Genomic DNA, 8265 nt, shown 5'->3' with positions numbered 1-8265 from the left:
AGAGGTTCAAATCATAGAATGTTATAGTGTCACTCCTCTTCTTCTTAAGTCGGCATTGTTCCTTTGTATTAAATTCGGATACAATTTCTGTGTTTCATCGTCAATAAGAAGGTCAAAGGTATACAGTAAACCTGAAGTGAAGCATCGGAATCTAAAACTGGACTCACAGGAACGATTCAAATCATAGAAAGTTAAGGGGTCAGTCCTCTTCTACTTACGTTGGCATTATGCTTTTTGTATTAATTTCGGATGCAATTTCTCTGTTTCATCGTCAATAAGAAGGTCCATGGTATGCAGTAAACCTGAAGTGAAGCATCGGAATCTAAAACTGGACTCACAGGAGAGGTTCAAATCATAGATAGTTATAGTGTCACTCCTCTTGTACTTAAGTCGACATTGTGCCTTTTGTATTAAATTCGGATGCAATTTATGTGTTTCATCGTCAATAAGAAGGTCCAATTCATACAGTAAACCTGAAGTGAAGCATCGGAATCTAAAACTGGACTCACAGGAGACGTTTAAAACAAAGAAAGTTAGAGTGTCTGTCGTCTTGTACTTAAGTCGGCATTGTGCCTTTTGTATTAAATTCGGATGCAATTTCGGTGTTTCGTCGTCAATAAGAAGGTCCAAGATATACAGTAAACCTAAAGTGAAGCATCGGAATCGAAAACAGGACTCACAGCATCGGTTCAAATGATAGAAAGTTAAGGGGTCAGTCCTCTTCTACTTACGTCGGCATTGTGCTTTTTGTATTAATTTCGGATGCAATTTCTGTGTTTCATCGTCAATAAGAAGGTCCAAGGTATACAGTAAACCTGAAGTGAAGCATCGGAATCTAAAACTGGACTCACAGGAGAGGTTCAAATCATAGATAGTTATAGTGTCAGTCCTCTTGTACTTAAGTTGGCATTGTGCCTTTTGTATTAAATTCCGATGCAATTTCTGTGTTTCATCGTCAATAATAAGGTCCAAGGGATACAGTAAACCTGAAGTGAAGCATCGGAATCTAAAACTGGACTCACAGGAGAAGTTTATATCAAAGAAAGTTAGAGTGTCTGTCCTCTTGTACTTAAGTCGGCATTGTGCCTTTTGTATTAAATTCGGATGCAATTTCTGTGTTTCATCGTCAATAAGAAGGTCCAAGGTATACAGTAAACCTGAAGTGAAGCATCGGTATCTAAAACTGGACTCACAGGAGAGTTTCAATTTATAGAAAGTTATAGTGTCAGTCCTCTTCTACTTAAGTCTGCCTTGTGCCTTTTGTAATAAATTCGGATGCAATTTCTGTGTCTCATCGTCAATAAGAACATCCACGGAATACTGCAAACTTTAAGTGAAGCATCGGAATCTAAAACTGGACTCACAGGAGTGGTTTAAAACAAAGAAAGTTACAGTGTCTGTCCTCTTGTACTTAAGTCGTCATTGTGACTTTTGTATTAAATTCGGATGCAATTTCTGTGTTTCATCGTCAATAAGAAGGTCCGAGGTATACAGTAAACCTGAAGTGAAGCATCGGAATCTAAAACTGGACACACTGGAGAGGTTCAAATCATAGAAAGTTAGAGTGTCAGTCCTCTTGTACTTAAGGCGGCATTGTGGCTTTTGTATTATATTCGGATGCAATTTCTGTGTTTGATCATCAATAAGAAGGTCAAAGGTATACACTAAACCTGAAGTGAATCATCTGAATCTAAAACTCAACTCACAGGAGAGGTTCAAATCATAGAATGTTATAGTGCCAGTCCTCTTCTACTTAAGTCGGCATTGTTCCTTTTGTACTAAATTCGGATACAATTTCTGTGTTTCATCGTCAATAAGAAGGTCCAAGGGATACAGTAAACCTGAAGTGAAGCATCGGAATCTAAAACTGGACTCACAAGAGCAATTCAAATCATAGAAAGTTAGAGTGTCACTCCGCTTGTACTTAAGTCGACATTGTGCCTTTTGTATTAAATTCGGATGCAATTTATGTGTTTCATCGTCTATAAGAAGGTCCAATTCATACAGTAAACCTGAAGTGAAGCATCGGAATCTAAAACTGGACTCACAGGAGACGTTTAAATCAAAGAAAGTTAGAGTGTCTGTCGTCTTGTACTTAAGTCGGCATTGTGCCTTTTGTATTAAATTCGGATGCAATTTCGGTGTTTCGTCGTCAATAAGAAGGTCCAAGGTATACAGTAAACCTGATGTGAAGCATCGGAATCTAAAACTGGACTCACAGGAGAGGTTCAATTCATAGAAAGTTATAGTGTCCGTCCTCTTGTACTTAAGTCTGCCTTGTGCCTTTTGTAATAAATTCGGATGCAATTTCTGTGTTTCATCGTCAATAAGAAGGTCCAAGGTATACAGTAAACCTAAAGCGAAGAATCGGAATCGAAAACTGGACTCACCGGAGAGGTTCAAAACATAGAAAGTTAAGGGGTCAATCCTCTTCTACTTACGTCGGCCTTGTGCTTTTTGTATTAATTTCGGATGCAATTTTTGTGTTTCATCGTCAATAAGAAGGTCCAAGGTATTCAGTAAACCTGAAGTGAAGCATTGGAATCTAAAACTGGACTCACAGGAGAGGTTCAAATCATAGATAGTTATAGTGTCAGTCCTCTTGTACTTAAGTCGGCGTTGTGCCATTTGTATTAAATTCGGATGCTATTTCTGTGCTTCATAGTCAATAAGAAGGGCCAAGGGATGCAGTAAACCTGAAGTGAAGCATCGGAATCTAAAACCGGACTCACAGGAGTGATTCACATCATAGAAAGTTAGAGTGTCAGTCCTCTTGTACTTAAGTCGGCTTTGTGCCTTTTCTTTTAAATTCGGATGCAATTTCTGTGTTTCATCGTCAACAAGAAGGTCAAAGGGATGCAGTAAACCTGAAGTGAAGCATCGGAATCTAAAACTGGACTCACAGGAGAAGTTTATATCAAAGAAAGTTAGAGTGTCTGTCTTCTTGTACTTAAGTCGTCATTGTGCCTTTTGTATTAAATTCGGATGCAATTTCTGTGTTTCATCGTCAATAAGAAGGTCCAAGGTATACAGTAACCCCGAAGTGAAGCATCGGAATCTAAAACTGGACTCACAGGAGAGTTTCAATTTATAGAAAGTTATAGTGTCAGTCCTCTTGTACTTAAGTCTGCCTTGTGCCTTTTGTAATAAATTCGGATGCAATTTCTGAGTTTCATCGTAAATAAGAACGTCCAAGATATACATCAAACCTGAATTGAAGCATCGGAATCTAAAACTGGACTCACAGGAGAGGTTTAAATCAAAGATAGTTACAGTGTCTGTCCTCTTGTACTTAAGTCGACATTGTGACTTTTGTATTAAATTCGGATGAAATTTCTGTGTTTCATCGTCAATAAGAAGGTCCAAGGTATACAGTAAACCTGAAGTGAAGCATCGGAATCTAAAACTGGACTCACAGGAGAAGTTTATATCAAAGAAAATTAGAGTGTCTGTCCTCTTGTACTTAAGTCGGCATTGTGCCTTTTGTATTAAATTCGGATGCAATTTCTGTGTTTCATCGTCAATAAGAAGGGCCAAGGGATACAGTAAACCTGAAGTGAAGCATCTTAATCTAAAACTGGACTCACAGTAGAGGTTCCAATCGTAGAAAGTTAGAGTGTCAGTCCTCTTGTACTTAAGTCATCATTGGGACTTTTGTATTAAATTCGGATGCAATTTCTGTGTTTCATCGTCATTAAGATGGTCCAAGGGATACAGTAAACCTGAAGTGAAGCATCGGAATCTACAACTGTATTCACAGAAGAGGTTCAAATAACAGAAACTTAGAGTGTCAGTCCTATTGTACTTAAGTCGAAATTGTGACCTTTGTATTAAATTCGGATGCAATTCCTGTGTATCATCGTCAATAAGAAGGTCCAAGGGATACAGTGAACCTGAAGTGAAGCATCGGAATCTAAAACTGGACTCACAGGAGAGGTTCAAATCATAGAAAGTGAGAGTATCATTCCTCTTGTACTTAAGTCGGCATTGTGCCTTTTGTATTATATTCGGATGCAATTTCTGTGTTTGATCATCGATAAGAAGATCCAAATTATACAGTAAACCTGAAGTGAAGCATCGGAATCTAAAACTGGACTCACAGGAGAGGTTCAATCATAGAAAGTGAGAGTGTCATTCCTCTTGTACTTAAGTCGGCATTGTGCCTTTTGTATTAAATTCGGATGCAATTTCTGTGTTTCATCGTCAATAAGAAGGTCCAAGGTATATAGTATACCTGAAGTGAAGCATCGGAATCTAAAACTGCACTCACAGGAGAAGTTCAAATCATAGAAAATTAGAGTGTCACTCCCCTTGTACTTAAGTCGACATTGTGCCTTTTGTATTAAATTCGGATGCAATTTCTGTGTTCATCGTCAATAAGAAGGTCCAAGGTATACAGTAAACCCGAAGTGAAGCATCGGAATCTAAAACTGGACTCACAGGAGAGTTTCAATTTATAGAAAGTTATAGTGTCAGTCCTCTTGTAGTTAAGTCTGCCTTGTGCCTTTTGTAATAAATTCGGATGCAATTTTTGAGTTTCATCGTCAATAAGAACGTCCAAGATATACAGCAAACCTGAAGTGAAGCATCGGAATCTAAAACTGGACTCACAGGAGAGGTTTGAATCGAAGAAAGTTAGAGTGTCAGTCGTCTTGTACTTAAGTCGGCATTGTGCCTTTTGTATTAAATTCGGATGCAATCTCTATGTTTCATCGTCAATAAGAAGGTCCAAGGTATACAGTAAAACTGAAGAGAAGCATCGGAATCTAAAACTGGACTCACAGGAGTGATTCACATCATAGAAAGTTAGAGTGTCAGTCCTCTTGTACTTATGTCGGCTTTGTGCCTTTTGTATTAAATTCGGATGCAATTTCTGTGTTTCATCGTCAACAAGAAGGTCAAAGGTACACATTAAACCTGAAGTGAAGCATCGGAATCTGAAACTGGACTCACAGGAGAGTTTCAATTTATAGAAAGTTATAGTGTCAGTCCTCTTGTACTTAAGTCGACATTGTGACTTTTGTATTTAATTCGGATGCAATTTCTGTGTTTCATCGTCAATAAGAAGGTCCAAGGGATACAGTAAACCTGAAGTGAAGCATCGGAATCTAAAACTGGACTCACAGGAGAAGTTTATATCAAAGAAAGTTAGAGTGTCTGTCTTCTTGTACTTAAGTCGTCATTGTGCCTTTTGTATTAAATTCGGATGCAATTTCTGTGTTTCATCGTCAATAAGAAGGTCCAAGGTATACAGTAAACCCGAAGTGAAGCATCGGAATCTAAAACTGGACTCACAGGAGAGTTTCAATTTATAGAAGTTATAGTGTCAGTCCTCTTGTACTTAAGTCTGCCTTGTGCCTTTTGTAATAAATTCGGATGCAATTTCTGAGTTTCATCGTCAATAAGAACGTCCAAGATATACAGCAAACCTGAAGTGAAGCATCGGAATCTAAAACTGGACTCACAGGAGTGGTTTAAATCAAAGAAAGTTACAGTGTCTGTCCTCTTGTACTTAAGTCGACATTGTGACTTTTGTATTAAATTCGGATGAAATTTCTGTGTTTCATCGTCAATAAGAAGGTCCAAGGTATACAGTAAACCTGAAGTGAAGCATCGGAATCTAAAACTGGACTCACAGGAGAAGTTTATATCAAAGAAAGTTAGAGTGTCTCTCCTCTTGTACGTAAGTCGGCATTGTGCCTTTTGTATTAAATTCGGATGCAATTTCTGTGTTTCATCCTCAATAAGAAGGGCCAAGGTATACAGTAAACCTGAAGTGAAGCATCTTAATCTAAAACTGGACTCACAGTAGAGGTTCCAATCGTAGAAAGTTAGAGTGTCAGTCCTCTTGTACTTAAGTCATCATTGGGACTTTTGTATTAAATTCGGATGCAATTTCTGTGTTTCATCGTCAATAAGATGGTCCAAGGGATACAGTAAACCTGAGGTGAAGCATCAGAATCTACAACTGGATACACAGAAGAGGTTCAAATAACAGAAACTTAGAGTGTCAGTCCTATTGTACTTAAGTCGGAATTGTGCCCTTTGTATTAAATTCGGATGCAATTCCCGTGTATCATCGTCAATAAGAAGGTCCAAGGGATACAGTGAACCTGAAGTGCAGCATCGGAATCTAAAACTGGACTCACAGGAGAGGTTCAAATCATAGAAGGTGAGAGTGTCATTCCTCTTGTACTTAAGTCGGCATTGTGCCTTTTGTTTTAAATTCGGATGCAATTTCTGTGTTTGATCATCAATAAGAAGGTGCAAGTTATACAGTAAACCTGAAGTGAAGCATCGGAATCTAAAACTCAACTCACAGGTGAGGTTGAAATCATAGAAAGTTATAGTGACAGTCCTCTTGTACTTAAGTCGGCATTGTGCCTTTTGTATTAAATTCGGATGCAATTTCTGTGTTTCATCGTCAATAAGAAGTTCCAAGGTATATAGTATACCTGAAGTGAAGCATCGGAATCTAAAACTGGACTCACAGGAGAGTTTCAATTCATAGAAAGTTATAGTGTCAGTCCTCTTGTACTTAAGTCTGCCTTGTGCCTTTTGTAATAAATACGGATGCAATTTCTGAGTTTCATCGTCAATAAGAACGTCCAAGATATACAGCAAACCCGAAGTGAAGCATCGGAATCTAAAACTGGACTCACAGGAGAGTTTCAATTTATAGAAAGTTATAGTGTCAGTCCTCTTGTACTTAAGTCTGCCTTGTGCCTTTTGTAATAAATTCGGATGCAATTTCTGAGTTTCATCGTCAATAAGAACGTCCAAGATATACAGAAAACCTGAAGTGAAGCATCGGAATCTAAAACTGGACTCACAGGAGAGGTTTGAATCGAAGAAAGTTAGAGTGTCAGTCGTCTTGTACTTAAGTCGGCATTGTGCCTTTTGTATTAAATTCGGATGCAATTTTTTATGTTTCATCGTCAATAAGAAGGTCCAAGGTATACAGTAAAACTGAAGAGAAGCATCGGAATCTAAAACTGGACTCACAGGAGTGATTCACATCATAGAAAGTTAGAGTGTCAGTCCTCTTGTACTTATGTCGGCTTTGTGCCTTTTGTATTAAATTCGGATGCAATTTCTGTGTTTCATCGTCAACAAGAAGGTCAAAGGTACACAGTAAACCTGAAGTGAAGCATCGGAATCTGAAACTGGACTCACAGGAGCGGTTAAAATCACAGAAAGTTAGAGTGTCACTCAACATGTACTTAAGTCAACATTATGCCTTTTGTATTAAATTCGGATGCAATTTCTGTGTTTCATCGTCAATAAGAAGGTCCAAGGGATACAGTAAACCTGAAGTGAAGCATCGGAATCTAAAACTGGACTCACAGGAGAGGTTGAAATCATAGAAGGTGAGAGTGTCATTCCTCTTGTACTTAAGTCGGCATTGTGCCTTTTGTTTTAAATTCGGATGCAATTTCTGTGTTTGATCATCAATAAGAAGGTGCAAGTTATACAGTAAACCTGAAGTGAAGCATCGGAATCTAAAACTCAACTCACAGGTGAGGTTGAAATCATAGAAAGTTATAGTGACAGTCCTCTTGTACTTAAGTCGGCATTGTGCCTTTTGTATTATATTCGGATGCAATTTCTGTGTTTCATCGTCAATAAGAAGTTCCAAGGTATATAGTATACCTGATGTGAAGCATCGGAATCTAAAACTGGACTCACAGGAGAAGTTCAAATCATAGAAAATTAGAGTGTCACTCCCCTTGTACTTTTGTCGACATTGTGCCTTTTGTATTAAATTCGGATGCAATTTCTGTGTTTCATCGTCAATAAGAAGGTCCAAGGTATACATTAAACCTGAAGTGAAGCATCGGAATCTAAAACTCAACTCACAGGTGAGGTTGAAATCATAGAAAGTTATAGTGACAGTCCTCTTGTACTTAAGTCGGCATTGTGCCTTTTGTATTAAATTCGGATGCAATTTCTGTGTTTCATCGTCAATAAGAAGGTCCAAGGTATATAGTATACCTGAAGTGAAGCATCGGAATCTAAAACTGGACTCACAGGAGAGTTTCAATTTATAGAAAGTTATAGTGTCAGTCCTATTGTACTTAAGTCGGAATTGTGCCCTTTGTATTTAATTCGGATGCAATTCCCGTGTATCATCGTCAATAAGAAGGTCCAAGGGATACAGTGAACCTGAAGTGAAGCATCGGAATCTAAAACTGGACTCACAGGAGAGGTTCAAATCATAGAAGGTGAGAGTGTCATTCCTCTTGTACTTAAGTCGGCATTGTG

The sequence above is a fragment of the Schistocerca americana genome, unplaced genomic scaffold (genome assembly GCF_021461395.2).
Source record: "Schistocerca americana isolate TAMUIC-IGC-003095 unplaced genomic scaffold, iqSchAmer2.1 HiC_scaffold_16, whole genome shotgun sequence".
In the NCBI taxonomy this organism is placed as follows: domain Eukaryota; kingdom Metazoa; phylum Arthropoda; class Insecta; order Orthoptera; family Acrididae; genus Schistocerca; species Schistocerca americana.
The sequence above is the reverse complement of the archived record's forward strand: the minus strand, read 5'-3'. Positions refer to the sequence as shown.